Raw genomic sequence first — 19,173 nt, 5'->3', positions numbered from 1 at the left:
AGTCATCTTCCTTCTAACTTGGTATTTATTCAGGACGCAGCCCTCACCCTGATGACAACAGCATTCCTGACCTCCGAGCCGCTCAAAATGCTAAGATGTTTCTGAAGGTGAAATGGACACCTCACGCAGATTCCCGGGGTGGTTACGGTTCCCAGCTATGCGCTGCCTCCCCGTTTGGTCGCGGTGTTTGTTCCAAACCAGAGAGGTCTTGACAGCTGAAGAAGAGGAACTAAGGCCAACCGGGAAATATCCGAGATTGTCTTCTCATGATGATGCTTAAGGCTCATAGCTGAGGTAATTATAGAAAGGACTAGAGCACGAGCCTCTACGGTGTATCTATCTATCATCCCGTGGTTCGGTGTCCCTTCTCCCCCCCTGGAAACGATCTAGGTACATGGCTATGTCATTAAATCCCATTTAAATATCATTGCCTTTTATATTCCTCAAGTAACGTGGGGACAATTCTTGAAATGTCACTTGTTCTTCCTTCCCCAGGAGCATACCTTCTGATGGAGCCGGGGGAAGGTAGAGCTTTGAGGCTCAGTGTCAGCTAAGGTGCCTGCTCCCGCCCAGGTGGCCGGCCCCTATTACATGGGTAGACCTCTTCAGGGCTCCGTTTTCCTGTCTGTTCTCTCTGCTTCAGCTCTCTGAAGTTTATTTTGGAATTTTGTCTTCTATTCAGTCTAAGAAATACTCTGTTTTTTTTTTTTTTTTTAATCACTTAAACAATATATTTTATTGTGGCAACCTCAGAAAATACAAATACAAGGGGAAAATTTTTCTTTAAAAAGGTTTAATCGGGGCGCCTGGGTGGCGCAGTCGGTTAAGCGTCCGACTTCAGCCAGGTCACGATCTCGCGGTCCGTGAGTTCGAGCCCCGCGTCGGGCTCTGGGCTGATGGCTCAGAGCCTGGAGCCTGTTTCTGATTCTGTGTCTCCCTCTCTCTCTGCCCCTCCCCCGTTCATGCTCTGTCTCTCTCTGTCCCAAAAAAATAAATAAAAACGTTGAAAAAAAAAAAAATTAAAAAAAAAAAAAAAAGGTTTAATCAATTCATTTCAATTGATAGGAGGGCCTATTTTTTTTTTTTTTTTTTAGTTTATTTATTTATTTTGAAAGAGAGACAGAGACAGCATGTGCATGCAAACAGGGAAGGGGCAGAGAGAGAGAGAATCCCAAGGAGGCTCTGTGCTGTCAGCAAGGAGCCCAACACAGGGCTCGATCTCATGAAACCCTGGATCAGACATGAGCTGAAATCAGGAGTCAGATACTCAACCTCCCAAGCCACCCGGTTGCCCCCATGAGAGCCTATTTTGAACAAAGCTCTGTAAGTATCAGATATGTGAAATTTAGCAACAGAGATAAAAGATAAAATGATAGTTATTGTGACAGACAATCTCATTATATTTTAGGCTCTCATCTCATCACACCTTGCTATGTGTAAACAGGGCTTTTGTCACTATTTTTCCAGGTGAGGAGGCTAAGGCCTAGATAGGTTCCATAATTTGCCCAAGATCCCACAATTTATAAACTACAGAGAGCAAATTTAAACCCAGAAAATTCTAGCTCTAAAGCCTGGGCTTTTTATACTTAGGTTGTCAGAGGGAGAATTATGAACAAATACAGGGACGTATTAAAGAAATAAAAAAGGAGGAGGAGGGATCAGGAAACAGAATATTTCCACTATTCTAGATGATGGTGATTCCTTCCTTTCATAAGAGAGGAGATGTGGAGGGGTAGGCTAAAAAGACGTTGAGGCCATTGGTGGAGAACTTTGTTACCGGTCATCACTTTGCATCCAATTATGTCAACAATGGGGAGTTACCAGTGGCTGACTAAATATGGAGGTGTTAAGAGTAGCTCCAGGTAAGGGCAGTAGGTGTGTGGGGTGGGGATCCCTTGTAAAGATTACTTTGAAAAACAATAATAAAATCCAGTCATTCTGATTGTAATCATCACCTTGTGCCTAAAATTCTAAACAGGGAAGTGATCAAATACCCCTCCTCTTCAAAAAAAAACAAACAAACAAACAAAAAAAAACAATTTGTAAATTTTACTCTTGAACAATTGCTGTCATTAATGTTGAGTTTTAAAAATACATTGTAGGGGCGCCTGGGTGGCTCAGTTGGTTGAGCGTCCGACTTCGACTCAGGTCATGATCTCATGGTCTGTGAGTTCGAGCTCCGCGTCGGGCTCTGTGTTGACAGCTCAGAGCCTGGAACCTGCTTCGGATTCTATGTCTCCCCCTCTCTCTCTGCCCCTCCCCTGCTCACGCTCTGTGTCTCTCTGTCTCTCAATAATAAATAAACGTTAAAATTTTTTTTAAATAAATAAATAATAAAAATACACTGTAAAGTTTCAATGATCACATTCTTATTATTTATCCTTTACTAAGCACTGTGTTCTACATGGAATTTATTTCGGCAAACTCCCAGTTACACGGTTAGCCCCCAACACACCCACGCTCAGCTGCATGAATCCAAGAGTAAATTGGGAATTTTTGAGTTTGCCTTGGGCAGACACAGCTGGGATTGTTGAGTCAAAAAAATCAGAACTTGAGCAACCTCACTGATGTCATTGTATGGGATCACTTGGAGTTTTCTATTTTCTTACAATAAATGCAAAATACAAGTGTAATATTTTTGCCTGAAAAAGTGCAAATTTTAGTTCATACATAAAATATTCTATGAAGCTGAGAAATCTTCAAAATTAAAACCATCCATTTTATGTGTTGTTTGAAAAGATTAAAAAACTATGTTGATTATTATTTACTGCATGAAAATCATTTCATCACACGGTGGAGCTGGGGAAAGGGGGTTATAAAAATGACCCAGTCAGGGTGTCAAATATGTTAGGAATGCCACTGGGAATTACTGAATGTTTTTGATGGGAGGAGTCACAAAAGAATGGTCAAGGTGAATCATAAAAGACACCATCATTAAATCTGCATGTGCTTGTATATATGTCTAGTTGCCTGTATGTTGTAACTAGAAAAGGAAAAAAGCAAGGTACATGTTGTCAAAACAATACAAATATTAGTTATGGAGAGTATTCTGGCATGGGGTCTTGAGAGGTTGCTGTGTTTTCAGGGTACAGTATCGATTCTACCTCCAGCTGGTCTGCCCTTGAAAGCAGACAGTTCTCCTTTTTAACTGCCAGGAGAGAATACTGCATTTCAAGGAGTCAGTGGGAAATAAGACAATTTAGAGGCTTTTGTCACCCAAGATCTCGGGAAATGTCAGCTGAGAAAATCATTCCTTAGAGTTTTTTGTTAAGGATGCACGGTTGTCATGACTTGTACTGTTGTTCACAATATTCCATGCACATCCCTACGGGAAGATTATACTTCCCCATCCTATAGAAGACTGGCCTGGCTCCACAGCCGACTTGCTTCAGCTAGTAAAATGTCAGTAGACGTAACACGGCTTTTGGGCAGTTTTAAGAGTCAGTGTGTGGTTTGCTGTGTTTTTTTCCCCAGTCTCTGTGATCACGAAAGCATGGAGCCAATAATCACTTGGGTTCCTGAGTGACTGCCGTGCGCATTACTCTTTTGTCAAACTATGATGAGTATATAGCATGGACAAGAAATAAACACTGGAATTTTAGGCCGCTAAGACTTCCCGGTTGATTATTTGTCATCACAACACCAACTAGCCCAACTTAATTGGTAGAGCGGTCCTTCCATTTGGGCAGATACTCTCAAAACTATACCCAAACGTAGCCAGACCAGGAGAAATTACATTTGTGGAACTCATTGTACAGATATCGGTAGAACTGCTTTTACTGCATAGCAGTTGATGTGAAGCTCATCCAGATTGAAAGACACTATAAACATGCCTCATAAAACTCACCCTGGTCCACACCTAAGAATATCGTCATGGTTTAGGAGCATTCTGCTGATGTAACTTGCCGAACAACCTCAAAAGAGGCTCTCAGCTTCCTGGAAATCAACCTGAAAAAGATGAATTTGACCAAGTTTATAATATGAAGCATTTAAAAGACAGAAATAGGCACTGATTTTGCTCAGGAGACCGTTAAGAATCCTTAACGCAAAGCCCAGCCAGAGGAGGAAAATGTTGACCCAGGTCTATTCATCACTATTCCTTCCAAGCTTCCCTTATCACACTCTCCTCCCCCTCCTCCCTTAAACATGAGAAAAAAAAAAAAAAAAAATCCAGCAATTAAAATGTCTGGCCCAGGGAGACAGAGAGCCCAGCCCCAGTCCCTACCTAAAATTGGGCCTCAGGACCCCTAAGGCCTCATTCTGGTTTAGGTGCAGATCTGCCATTTGTTGACAGACTCTTTCCCAGCACCAAGTATGTTGGGGTCACTGGGAAAGAGGAAACTTATGAATAAATTTGAAAGGGGGTCTGAAAATTTAGATGAATGCCAGAGGAGTCCTTTGTGAATAAAATTAAGCAGTCAGCGCCATTGAGGACAAACATTTTAACTGGCTCGGCTTCACAGCTACCTCCCAAGGCTTCCTCCAGGAGGCAGAGGCATGGGTCTGTGTTAAATGGCTTAATTTTCTTAATCAACTATTTCATTGTGAGTTTTTAATTTCATTCCCATGCTTATTTTTTTTTTTTTCATTTTGCCATAATACAGCTCTAAGTACCGTGGCAAACATTTGACAGTTTGCTCAGCAGGTGCTGGGCTCTGCGGGGCTCGCAGAGCTCTACCTTTTATTAATTGGGTTTCAAAATGTGTTCCTGTGTGAACAGAAGCTAAGATGGGACTATTGTACCTGTCAACATGAAGCTGGGCGAAATAAAATATTTGGAATGTGTTTTAAAATAACTCATTGTGAGCTTGATCGGTTGAGAATTTAAAAGCAGAAATATTCTTTAATGCTGAAATAAATAATCATGCAATCAAAACGGCAATAAAATTAAAGAAACGATGGGGTTTGTTCAAGGTGCTTCAGTATTTGATAACAATGAGAACATTTTCTTTATGCCCAACAGGTTATGCATTGAAAAGGTAGTTCTGAGAAAGCATTTTAATAAAAACTTCAGGGGCCCGGGGAGGTCGTACCTACTTTGGAAACCAACAACGAAGGCTCTCTAAATATTTCTGATGGTTCCAATTTAATTTTTTGGCTCAGTTTGGAAGGTTTTCTCCCCTTATCAAGAAAAGCTCTCAACCTGAAATTTCAAATTTCGGTCTAAAGGAAGCCCTCCCAAGCAGTGACGCTCTGGGAATGTGTCTCTCTTTTGGCGACGCAGAACTCTCTGTGACTCTTTTCTCCCCTTTTCGTATATGCACTTCAAATTCAATGAACTTTAACGACATATATTCTAAGACTCCCACTCAGAGCAGAAGATAAAAGGGAGGGGAAGGGAACACAGTAAAAGTTGGCCCAAAAAACTCAGGCCCTGTCTTGTCATTATTACTGTCCTTTCTATCATCAATTTTGCTCAACTCTGAAAAGATGAATGTTCTCCGTGTCCCCCAAAAAGGGCTGTGTCCTGAAGTTTAAGCGTGGGGAAAATAAAGATAAAGCCACAACAATCCTAAGATGAAAGCCTAAGGAATTTATATTCACACACATATATAGAGTCATGTTTGTTTCTGATTTTAAAAAAATAATAAATTATCATTATGAAAATCTTGAAGAGTTGTGGCAATGGGCAAGGTCAAAAGAGAAAAATCCCTTAAATTTTACTTGCAGAGATGGCTGCCGTTTGGTCTATTCCCTACTGGACTCTTTCCATGCATTTTTAACACACACACACACACACACACACACGGGTTTTTTTATTGAAAAACAAAAATAGAGCCATGTCAAACAGTGTGTTTCAACTTGCTTTGTACACTTGTCAATATATAAAGGACAATGTTTTTGTTTGATGTATAGAACTGCCACATTCTTTTGATGTCTCTCCAGTATTTTGCTGAAATCCAATACATTGATGGAAAGTAATTTTTTAACCAATTATTATGGACAAATGTTTTCAAAGTTTCTGATATATCAGTGTTACAGTCATTTGGTTGGATATTTCCAGAGGATAGATTTCTAAAAACGAACTAAGGAGTTAAAGTTAAAATATTGCTACCTATTTCCAAGTTACCTCCAAAAATGTTGCAACAATGTACATTCCTATCTACAACGTATGAGAAAATATGCCACTCCACCTTATTTTTAAGTTTTGCTAATCTGAAAGATAAAATATATCTCATTATTGTGTAAATTTGCATTTTTAGCTATGCTGAGGTTGTTTACACATATTTACTTGGAATCTTTACAATATTTGTGTCATCTTACCAAGGAATATGGGACAGCTTTATTAAGTCTTCTTTATGTCTTTCAGCAAAACCATATTATTTTCCTGATAGAGACCTTGCAAATTTCTTATTAAATTTCTATGTATTATATATATTTTATTGTTGATGAACTGGGATTTTTCTTTCATTATATTTTCAAGTGATTTTCCTAATATACCTATTCATATAAACCTATTCATATAAACCTATTCATATTTGGATTCCTGTTTTATTTCTAGCTGCTTTCCTAAACTCTATGAGCTTTAGTAAAGTTTCATTTGGTTTCAGTTTTTGTATTTTGATTTTGCTCTTAGGTAAACTATCATAATGCCACAGGTAATACAGTTTGCCTGTTATTTTCCAATAAGGATGCAGTCATAACAATGGTTATTCTCTCCTTATTTCAGAATTCACTGAGAAAGCCTTTAGTTTTTCATTGTTTATGATGGCGTTTTATCATCTGTTTGGGGCCTTACACCACTTTAGGAATCTAATAAAGTTATAGACCCTTTTTCCCCTTCCTTCAAATGTATGTGCTGTACAAACAAGAAAATTTTTCATATATCTTGAGTTGATTCATACACCCCTGGAGGCTGATGAATACACTCACACAAAAACACAGCACAAGACAGGCTCCACTGACATAACTAAAGTTGCTTCGACGGGACTGGCCAAAGGGAAAATTTCCAAGTAGGCGAAGGGTGTCGATTTAATGCAACAAGTATTTGTTGAGCTCTCATTAGGGGTTCTAGTTTCCCAACAGAAGGGTTAGCTTTCCAACGCAATTAAAAACAGACACTCTGCAAGACACTGGCTATAAATCCTCCCTGAATTACTCTCAGTCCATCCAGAAGGAGGGACAGATGAGTAAACAGAAAAACACAAAACTCGTATTAAAGATGTGTGTGCGTTCTGGATGAGAGTATACCTGAATATTGTTTCCATCAACTACAGGAAGATTTACAGAGACTGTGCTTTTTGGAGTACGATTTTAAAGACGATATTGAAGGGGCAAAGACAATCCAAAAAGAGGAAAAATACAACAGCAAAGGTAGTTTGGCCTCAGATATTTGTAGAATGATGGGTAGTTCCCTATGCTCGACACAGAAAAAGGACAAAGATTTTCACTGCACTGTTTGAAATGACTTTGTTTTTATGGTAGCCTCAGCCAAAATAACATAGTGTTACAAATCTTGCAAAATAAAGATTCCTCAGAAACCTCACACAAATTGCATAACTCTTGAGCTATTTCTGTTTCAGGATAGAAACCTCATAGATAGGCTCAGTCTTACCAATGGTTTACCAATTTAGTCCTTTTGTTCCTTCCTTACTTAATTGATCCAGAATACTGTGGCCCGCTGAGAATGCCTGAGGGCTTGCTTTGTCTGGTACCAATTTCAGAGACTTCTAACTGAATGCGTAGCAGAAGTTGTTAGCAGTTGCTGGCAATTAGTGTGAAAAAGTTGGCTTTGGGGAGACTAACCTAGAAATACCAATTATCTATTTTACATCCATACACAGAAAAGAATATGTCTCTTAGAAATATTCACTTACGTTCTATTCATCTTTTTTTTCTTTTCTTTCTTTCTCTTTTTCTTTTTTGAGAGGGAGAGAGAGAAAGCGAGAGCAAGTGAGGGGCAGAGGGAAAGGGAGAGAGAAAATCTCAAACAGGCTCCACACCCAGCTCGGAGCCAGAGGTGGGGATCGATCTCACAACCCTGAGATCAAGACCTGAGCAGAAATCAAGAGTCTGATGCGTAACTGGGCCACGCAGGTACCTCACGTTCTATTCATCTTAATTGAATTCCTTGGCCATATTTGTCCATGAATGGCATACTTATTTTTCATTGTTTTTGTCAATCCATTATCTTTTCTATCTTGGTCCCCTCTATATTCTAATTTTCTCCATGGTTCTTCCTTCCATCACTATTCCTAGGTAATCTCCAGTGCTAGTCACCAGACCAGAGGTTGCTCCTTCATTCTTGCGCAACGATGGTATTTTGCCTTCCAATCTCAACTGAATCAGAGTATAATTGGGTGAGGCTGTTGTGGGGCTGGGGGAAGGGGAGGAAATGGGGAGAAGGGTATGGCAGACATCAGTACTTTTTTAAAGCTTCTCAGGTGATTTTCATGAATAGCCAGTATGGAGAACCACTGGAACCAAGAACATCACTCATTAATCCCTCTATATAGCCCTCACCGCTCATCTACCCCTAATCCTGTCACCCATCCCCAAATAGGCTTTAACTGACTAAACCTAGCTTCTCTAGAAAACAATCAATAGCTGCATTCTACTGTGGATAGGACCGCTTACGGATTAAATGTTCTCATAATTATGAATGTCTATGAATTTTCATAATTGAGATGCCAAATCTATATATATAAAGGAAAAACAACTTTAAGAAAAATATGGTTTAGGGGCACCTGGGTGGTTCAGTCGGTTGGGCGTCCAACTTTGGCTCAGGTCATGATTTCGAACTCCATGAGTTCGAGCCCAGCGTCAGGCTCTGTGCTGACAGCTCAGAGCCTAGAGCCTGCTTCAGATTCTGTGTCTCCCTCTCTCTCTGCCCCTCCCCTGCTCATGCTCTGTCTCTGTCTCAAAAATAAATTAAAAAAAAAAAAAAAAGAAAAGAAAAATATATTTCCTTTTTTTTTTTTCTTTACCTCGATCTCCCCAGTGTAAAGCTACTCAGTTCTCTTTATTCCCTACCCATTGGTCATCTGCCTTGTTCCTTTAATTTGTGAAGTCATGTGACTGGGAATATATTTATATAGTAGGATTGCAACGGTGCTGATTCTCACAGAAATTAACAGTAATGCTAAGAAACACGTTAAAGAATTAGTCAGTCTTTCGAAAATGCTTAAACGTAAAATATTGCCTAAAGTATTCTATTGTAGGCACAAACTGCACCCATTTGGGTTTTCTTTCTCTTGTTATTTCTTAGGCTTTATTGGCACCCTTTGAGTCAAGACTGCTTTGGTAAACTCTTCATGAGTGTTTGTCAAATTATTGTTATATTCAGCTACCTTATGTTTTGTTATTATTATAGTCATATCCTCAAAGTGTATTTGTAAAGCATTCTTCACAGATGATCCTAAAACAAGCTGTTATTAAGCATATCATTATAGCATATACACTAGGAAATTTATTTTCAGAAAATGTCAAATAGCTTGAGAGGCTTCCAAAGAATTCTTAAAGCTATAATCCAAAAGCCTTCATAAGCTTTCTCTTTTCCTTTCAGGGCTTGTTCCTCTTGGTTCTACTCGCTGCCTGGCCCCTCTTACACCAAGCATCACACAGTGGGTTCCCACTGGACTTGTGGTACGCACATGACTGGAGGGGCAAACTTGCTTATGTTCACTCCATCAAACTCTATCCTGCCCCCAGTCTACTAGTAAGCTCACAGAATGAATTACAATTGAATGATACTGCTTGAAGGGCAGTGTGTTTCACCCAAACCAAAATGTCATATTTATGCTTTAAAGCAATTTAAAATAATTAAAAATAATGGTAGGTCAAAAACAATTTTCCTAAACTTAATTGATGTCATGCCCACAAATAGCAATAATTTACTTCTACGCAAAAGCTCTTCAACTCTACACTAAATGCTAAAAGACCTGAATTCTATTTTTCGCTCCAGCACTGATTTCCTGCTATAAGTCTTTTGGTTTCCACATTTATGAGACCAGCAAGCCAGAGAAAAATAAACTGTTGTGTCCTTGGGGCATAAGGACCTCAGAAATTAATGAGTTAATAATTTACACACAGCACGTGTCCCTTTAGAGGGGAATAACTTTCATAACACACAACAAATATAAAGTTGAAATAACTAAGGATGATAGATGTAGCCAACTCCATGTATTTAGTAATGCGTATGGCATTGTGATTGTAAAAATTTGCCCTAACATGTGGTAGCATTTAGCCAGTACTCCTAATAATATTTATAAGTAGATTGAGAATTAGCCCACAAATACAATTCAGGAAGTTTGTTCTGATGATTTGTTTTTCATGTTCTGTAAAATGAATTGCATTAAAGTTCAGAAAAAGTGCCTTAAAGGAGCACTTCTGTAATATTTAAGGCGCAGTTGATCTTGTTGAACATTATAATAAGACACACATAATTGGCTTCTCTCCTGGGAGTCAAGCTCAGTAACTTTCTGCCAAATTAGCCAAACCGTTGCATAATACACAGAAAGATGGCAGAATGCAGAGCCAATGGTTTCTGTATTTACTGTTGTTCATTTTTAGCCACAGGAAAGAGGTAAAGAAACTACTGTATGTGATGACAAAGCAGGAATTGGGACCTAACTCCACAGCTGGCTAAATCCACTATTCTCACAGTTCATTGCAACATGAATGCAATTCCCAACAAGTGTACTTAATTTGATCCTGTGACCTCTTGACTTGTAAGGGAATTTTTTTTTTTTTTAGATAAAAAGAAGAGAAATAGGGAAGGGAAGGGAAGGGAAGGGAAGGGAAGGGAAGGGAAGGGAAGGGAAGGGAAGGGAAGGGAAGGGAAATAATGGTTGTTAGTCAAACCAAAGGCAATCACCTCCCAAGGTTGACATCAGCTACCTGAACACATCAGTACATACACACCTCCAAACCTCAATTTTTCTCCTTCAAGACCCACTTTCCATATTCCAGCCATTCCACCCACAACACACACGCACATGCACAGGCACATACACACGTCCCACAGAGGCAGATGGAACTATATGACAAGGTCAACAGCATCGATAAAATGTAACAACTTAGAAAAAATGTAGAAAATGTTAAAGAAGAATCAGTTTGGGGGGCCTGGGGGGCCCAGTGGGTTAAACGTCTGACTTTGGCTCAGGTCATGATCTCACAGTTCGTGTGTTCAAGCCCCTTGTCAGGCTCTGTGCTGACAGCTCAGAACCTGGAGCCTGCTTCTAATTCTGTGTCTCCTTCTCTCTCTGCCCCTCCTCTGCTCATGCCTGTCTCTCTTTCACTCAAAAATAAAGTAAACTTAAAGAGGAATCAATTTGACAAAATAATTTGTTAAAGGAATACAAATTCACATATATTTTTCTAGGGCAATTTTCTAAGTAATGATTTTGCAAAATTTTCATTTGAAAAGGGAAGCAATGTACTTCACACATTGTTTTTCAACTTTAGTAACCAACCATTTGAACGTGCCTTTAATTTCAAAAAGCAATTAAAGTTCAAGTTTACCTGTGGCCTACTTAAAGAAGCTTCCTGGATCAGAAATAAAAGAATATAAATGCTTGTTAAAAGTCTGTAATATGCCTTAGACATCTGACGGAACATCCTAAGATTTTTGGATAGTGTTCTGTTATAATGAAAAGACTGTTGTATTAAGTGTGAACAAGTCAAAAATGCACATGAAATGTTTCATTTATTCTGCAAAGGGGAAAAATATTTAATCAGGTGAGTAAACACTTTTTTAATAACTCAGTAAGAGATTTCATGGAATCCTCCAAAACATAGAAATATTTTGAGATTTTTACATCTTTCTATATGGCAATAAGTTGTCCATCTCCACTTTTCATTTAATTTATTGTTCTCTGCCTATGAATTTTGGCTTAATGTTCTCTTTTAGAATGTGTAAACAGAAACAAATAAGCAGATGATTGTTATCGGGCCTATTCTAACTAAAATGGCTAAGTTAGTATTAAAACAAAATATATATACCACAAAATTTATGTGTCAACCTTTTTAGCGTTTATTTTCTGACACATTTTCTTTCCATTATATCTAAATGCAAATATAAGCCAGGATGTGCATTTTCTGTGCCTTTAAGAGCCCTTAGTGTAATAAGCAGATTCATTCTACACTTACCAGAGTATCAAAGCACTTGGAACATTAGTGGTAGAGTTATGCAGATATGAAAGAATTTTCCCACAAAAGGAATCTAATGTCATCTGAAAACAAATAATTTTTGTCCCTCAATTACATAGGCAAATAAGGTCTCTGGGGAAGCAAAATAATTTTCCTGACATCCAGGTGGTAAAGTCCATTCACATCATAAGGCATTATTCTCCTGTTTTCAATTTTAAGAATGTTAGCTATGTACTTCCTAGACCCATGGCAGATTAGTAGCTGTAAATGGAAAAGGGATAGAAAAAAAAAAAAAAAGCACTCCAACAATGACAAGGGTAAATAGCTACAGAAAAACTACTAAAAGCAGACAAATAAAATATAGTAATTTGAGATGATATAGAGATTTATTGAAAGGCAAAACTTCTCCATACTTTTAATGGGCCATAAGTGCATTGGTACATGTATATTTATAGTTATACCTGAGTCATAAAATGTTATATTTAATATGCTATTTAGTATATTTAAGAAAGCAGAAATTTTCAAATGGAAAATAATCAGATTTTTTTAAGTTTTAAGGTTAAAAAGTGTAACTTTTAGATATTGAGGAAATTTATTTTTGCAGAAAACCTCCTTTTCGGGCAACCACAGAACTATGTAAGATATTTGGCTTGATATAACTTTAAAGTTCAAATGATTACTCTGTTGAAGTAAAAAGCTATAGGAAGTTCAAGTAAAGGACTAGAAGTTTTACCTAGAAGAGAATAATCCTGTTGTCACATTGAAAATGTTTTACCGGTGACGAGACAAACGCAGTAAGTAAGGCAGAATGTTGTTGACTGTCCTCATCTCATTGTTTTTTTTAACCAATTAGCAATGTTTACAGAAAGAGGACAATAGATATGAGGGTTAAGATACGGGAGGGGTGGCTTGCTGCTGACTTCATTTCCAGGTTTGGCTAAACCCTACATTTTTCTAGTCTCTGAAGTTTCTTTATTTTAAAAACCTGCTGGTTCTTTTCACACAATCCACTGATAGATAAATACATGCATGCCAAAATGGAAGTATAAACCATTCTTGGTCTTATGTTATGGCAAGGGGCAGAGAAGGAAAAGTTTGGACAGGATGATAGTTTTTAGGTTAGGTGTTTTAGAAAGCATGCAAAGCTGATTAAATAGTTTTCTTGAGCATAGCAATCAGAAAATAATGTACTTAGCTGATGAACCCAGTTCATGGTAAACATTCACTAGCTACCTTTTTGATTTGGCCATATTCTCTCAGCTGAGAGATCTTGGCAGCTTTATCCCATTATCCCATGCTGTTACAGGGCTTGTATTTTATCCCATGATGCTTTGCAGCAGAGTGGCAAACTGATATCACAAACTTTCAGTAACTCAATAATGCTTAGTGTCTATTGCTCAAATGAGGCAAATATTCATTCAGTGCAGGTTGGATCCCACTGGCCAAGCTGATGGCTTACAACTGATCCAGATGTCTGTAGTCATTCATAGCCAATTCTCTAGTCCAGCCAATTAGTCTTAACATTGAAGCAATTGACTTACCTGCTGACAGCCTGAATCAACAGATAATTTATGACCTGAACTTCTGTAATTATTTTAATAGCCTTTTCATACCCTTTCCATTCTATTTATCATAATAAGAGCATTTGAAATGAGAACTCCTCACTAAAGGAAAGAGATGGGTAGGTATTAAAGAAACATTTTACTGAAGAAATCAGAGACGTGCCCTTTTAAGAGGGTCCATACTGGAAAAATCCCCCTCTTCCTCCTTTCAACCCATCAGTTTAGAAATATACTGGCCCCTTTTCCACCATTTTAAGTCATTATTATCTCTTAAATTCCAATTTGCTTATTGCTTATTATCTTCAAACATCTCAAAGATCAACCTACTCTCCATTCTCTTGCTATTATTAACAATGGCGGCTGAAAGAGAAGCCATTCATTTACGTCTGATTTCTTCCCACTAATCAGGCCAAGGGGGTTCTTAACTTCAAGAGGCCAGTTTGCCACCAAGATTGTGCCAACCTGTCTTCATTCTGTGTTCATTCACTTTCTGCTTCTTCACTGCATGTTGCCAGAGGTATTCCCACCATCATTAACCTTGATGACAAACAACTATCATGGCCACCAGAGATGGGCTAAAGAAGAACACGGAACAAGACAAGCTTTGTGAAGAAAAACGAATACATGGTTTTAGTCTACTAAGAGAACTAGAGAAACTGTGGTTCAATATTGAACTGCTATACTTTACAGCATACCATAGAGAATACCAAAGAAAATATTGCCTGGGGAGATGCATGCTCAAACCTTCCCATCTGCAGCTGCTATCAATTATTCTGCCCTGATGTGACCAGAAATCTCAGTTTTCAATAGAGAAATATGAGTTGTAAAAGAATCCTTATTGGCCACCCTTACATTCCCCTCCCCACCCCCACCTCCTGATTCTGTTTTGCTTTCCAAACATTTGAAATGTCCACATACTTTGTATCCTAGCCCACTGGGAAGTTAGAAAAGCAAACTTAGCTAGTTTCAGGGCAGAGGAGAGATTTTGTGGCTTTCAGAGAATCTCCATTGGATTACAAAAGCTCATAAAAGGGTACCTTCACCCTAAATGTTATATAAACAGAGTTCTGTGTGTGTGTGTGATTTATACTCTTATTGAAGATCTTGAATCTTCCTTCTCTTCATGCTAGAAGATAAGTGAAGGACAAAAAGTCCATTTAGAACAGTTAACCTGATCATTTTTTAAAAGACGTGTGCAAATCACTGGGGCTGGGATCCCGTTTGTCAACCAAATTGCCAGGAAATAATTTATTACCGACAAGAACAAAGTATGCAGCTGGATATCCCAAACAACGGCATGCTAAATGAGCCAGAGACTTGTTATAAATATCTTCCCCAGGACTGCATTTCCTATAGTCTAAAATTATTCTAAAAGCAGCATGGTATTCATGGAAAAAATAATTGTACTAGGCATCAGGATGTCAGAGTTTCTTTTGCCTGTTCTAGTAACTAGCTTTGCTAATCACATTGGGCCAATTTCAGATTTCTGTGGGGATAAAAATATATATATATAAATATGTATGTATAATATATATGTATATATAATATACATATATATTATATATACACATATATTATAATAATAAAATGAAAAGGAGAAAAAGAGAAAGAGGAAAGAAGAAAGAAAGAAAGAAAGAAAGAAAGAAAGAAAGAAAAAATAACAAAGGAAGGAAGAAGAGAGGGAAGGAGACTTTATACTGGATGACCTCTGAATTTCTTTCGAGCTCTAAAATTCTACAATGACACCATTAATATCCTGTACAGGAACCCCAAATGCTATACAAATTAGTCTAGGCCCATTTAGAAGATGAGAAAACTGCATTTAGAAAAAGGAAAATGAAGGGATGTTGTAAAATAGGCTTTTGCTTTCTGTGTGAATTATATCATTAAGAAATTGTTCTTCAGGTGCAGTTAGTATAGTCACTTTGAGAAGTGGAAAACGTTAATAACAAATCAGAAAGCAACAAAGTAATTGGAAATGAGACTTCACTATTAAAAAAAACACATTTTAAAAAAAGAAATTGTAATAAATGAAACCTCTCTTCTTGAGAACCCCCAGTTTTTCACTTTTGTTATATTCCACCTTGCATTGAGTCCCTGTGTGTCCGTCTTCTCTGCTAACCTATAAGCTCTTAGATGTCAGGGGTGGTATTTTATTTGTGTTTCTATATTTCATGCTGATTTGCCCAGAAAGACCCTCAATAAATGTTTGTTGAATTGAATCCTCCGTTCAATATATTGGATGAAAGTGGGAAATACTTAGATGGAATAATTAATCAAACTCTACTTGTAAATCTAAATTTTAGATGAATCTCCAAACTTCCTTCTTTTACAAAGTACTTGTGAGACAATGATGACAAGTAGAATCTGTGAAATCTCTAACCAACTGGAGAAGACTCTTCTTATGTGCATAGAAAGAAAAATATCAAAATGTAAGTATGTAATTTTTCCCTTATCAGAATTTCTCCGTGGCTCGCTCATTTATTTATCCATTCATCACATATGTAATGGGTATCCAATAGTCCGGTTGTACAACTCTGATTAAGATATGGCCCCTGCTTTCAACAGAGTGTTTCTAGTTTATGGAGAGAGAAGGTCAATTACAATACAGTGGGGTAATTGTGGTGATATTGATATGTATATAATACATTTATAGCACATAAAAGGGATGCCTGAATGAATGTTGAGGATGATTTAGCTTCTCAAAAGAGGCTATGGATAGCTAAGCTGAATAATGAAGAGTAATTCTGAGTCAGTCAGGGCAAAGATCTAAGACTTGTAGACAAAGGAGAGTGGGGCACATTTTATATTTAGTTAGGAAACTTTAGGTAGCACTTACTGTATAGCAGGCATTTTTCCAATCACTTTGAAAACAGTAACTCCTTTAATACAACAATTATATGCAGAAACTCTTACCAGACCCATTACAAATGAAGAAACCAGGGCACTACCAAAAAGATAAGTAACTTCACAAGGTCAAATAGCTAGTAAGTGGCAAAGCAGAGATTTGAACCCAGGCACTGTGGGGTCAGAGTTTATGCTTTTACCCCTGTTGATTAATTGCTGTTGCTCTAAGGCTGGGAGGCAGAGAGCCTGGCTCCTCCCCACTCGCCTCTTCCTCCTTTGGTCTTTGCCTGAGCATCCGATTTTGTAATGACTTGCTGTCTACTTGTGTGCTGTCCATCTTCCTCATTGCAGGGGTTCTCACTGAGGGGTTCCAAGCAGGAGAGTCATGTGGTCATATTTGTACTCTACAAAAGAGCACGCTGATTGAAGCTGAGGGAAAAGATGTCATTTTGGTAATAATGTCTATGATGTATCTGATATTAAAGTAGAGTTTCAGCCCAAAACAGGGAGATAGACCAAGAAGTAAAAATATTTCAAAGTAAGAGTCTAAGATCTACTCCAGAAGACTCTTAGATGTCTCAACCACATTAAAGTATAAAAGGGTCTAGAGCTGGAGATTAGAAGAGAATTTTTGGAGAGGAGAAGATGTATTTGAAGAAGTCTTTGTTCTGAGTCACACCGACCCCATCTCTGGTCCAGGAGAGAAGGAGATAGCCCTAGCTTCAAATCTAGTCAGACAGTTTCAAGGTGATAGTTGAAGGGAGAATGTTCTGGAGAAAGCAATAGGAGACGCTGGCCCCTAACTCACACTGAAGAAAAGCAACTTTATTAGGATTACTCCAAGAACTTAATGCTTGTCCTCGGCAGTTTAGGTGCTGACTCCCATCCAAAACCTAAAGGACAAAGATGGGCTGGTCATCTGCAGGCACGTGAAGGAGCCTATTGTACTGAGATGGGGCAGCAGGCCTGCTGTCCTGGCCAGGAATGTGGGTAGGAAGGGGGGGGGGAGCCATGCATGGGAAGCTGGCACAAAGCTGAGCCAGCAAAGGGCTATCTTACATCCCTGCAGAAAGAGTGTCCAGAAGCTGTCATGCTGGCAAGAGCTGGAGCTTATGCTGGATACACAGGAAATACAGATGAGTAAGGAATCAGGCTCAGTCAAACAGCACTTGCCTTTTCAAGCAGAAGTGCATGTAAGAAACCCTCACTGATTTGGGAGCAAGGTGAGGAGGAAGGTCTTCTACAAATGCACAAAAGTGTCCATGATAGAATGAGATGGTTTCACCGACCTGCCAAGTTCAGAGAGAAGATGATGCATGATCATCAGGAGAGTATCAGGTGAATGAGGACTTCCTCGCTGCCTTTTTCTCTCCACTTTCCCTCACCCCCAGTTTAGGAGGGATTCAGAATCTGCAGTTGGCCAAAGAGGGAAGAGAAGTGGAAATCACCACATGACTGAAGAACGAAGAAGCCAACCTTACTTCCCCTTACCTAATAGCAAATTTGATATGGGACATCTTAATGGTTCCAAAGAGGCAATGTTCAGTGACTTAAAGTACAGATAAACATGACCACAGGAATTCATGGAGGTTGCCAATCACTCTAAAGGGTAGAGCTTCCTCACTCACCCTCCCCCCACCCCCCCACCCCCCCACCCCCGCCCGGAATCAATTTAAAGGGAACAGTGAGGGATGAAAATAAAGATCCTTGGTGATTACATTACCATCACAACTGGTATTCAGCTGAAAGGATAGATCCACCTAGAGTATGCTGCCCCAAGCCAGCAGGGGCCAGATCCAGGTGAACTTCAGGAACACCAGTCACCCCCAAACTGTCCTGGGGGAATTGTTTTCCTGTGGCAAATGACTTCATGCAGCCTGCAGCCTTGCAGGCTTCGTGGTCTTTCTCAGTTCCAGCCTCAGGACCCGACAAAGCAGGTTTCTCCAGGAGCTTCGCACTGAGGGCTAAAGATGCTCGCACCGCTATCTGGCCCAAGCACAAGAAGGAAGATTTCAGCTGCACACTGCTGGGTTCTCCATCCCCTGCTGTTGACAACACCTTCAGCCCATCTTCCACCACCTTTCCTACTTTGCTCCTGCAGGGCAAGGAACGACTCAGAGTTCCTTCAACAGAAGGGGAGCTTCTGTTCTTCAACACGTCATGCTCCTTCACCACCGGAGAAAATGACAGTGCTGCCCCCACATCTAGAACCTTCTCTGATCATTTCCTGCCCTGCGTCTGGAAGCCAAAAATGTATGATTAAGAACATGACTCTGAAATAAAACACGTTGGCTCTGAAGCTGACTTTCCCTACTAACTTTATGACCTCGGATGACGATTTTAGATGTCCTAACCTCAACTTCCTCATCCGTAAAATGAGCATAATGGTATTATTTACCTCATAAAGTCATGATGAGAATTGCATGACATGATGAACAAAAAATATTTAGCCTACGGTCTGGCACATATAAAGTACTAATTAACGTTTGTCAAACAAATTGAATAACTGGGTCCTGACACATCCAGTTTCCTCGTATTGGAAAGCCACTCCCTCTGCCATCTGTGTGGCAAACTCCTACTGACCCTGCAAAACCTAGACTGAGTGACTGGGGTTATTACAGAGAAAGTAACCTCTCGCTGTATCTGCTTCAATAGCCAGAATGTATTGTTAGGT

General features: G+C 39.0%; 1 long non-coding RNA gene across 2 annotated transcripts in view; it reads right to left on the bottom strand.

Annotated features, from left to right (window-relative positions):
* Positions 1-18,684, bottom strand: part of LOC147581248 (uncharacterized) — a 28,042-nt gene extending 9,358 nt beyond the window's left edge. The window contains exons 1-3 of one of the 2 annotated variants that reach the window (XR_015251576.1): positions 18,223-18,684; positions 17,789-17,909; positions 3,848-3,948 (exon numbers count right to left, since the gene is read on the bottom strand). This is a non-coding gene — a long non-coding RNA (uncharacterized LOC147581248). The remainder of the gene's footprint in view (positions 1-3,847; positions 3,949-17,788; positions 17,910-18,222) is intronic. The other variant, XR_015251577.1, reaches the window with a different exon arrangement.
* Between the last annotated feature and the right edge of the window lie 489 nt (positions 18,685-19,173).

The sequence above is a fragment of the Puma concolor genome, chromosome B2 (genome assembly GCF_028749965.1).
Source record: "Puma concolor isolate L17-30 chromosome B2, mPumCon1.1.hap2, whole genome shotgun sequence".
NCBI lineage: Eukaryota > Metazoa > Chordata > Mammalia > Carnivora > Felidae > Puma > Puma concolor.
The sequence above is the reverse complement of the archived record's forward strand: the minus strand, read 5'-3'. Positions and strand labels throughout refer to the sequence as shown.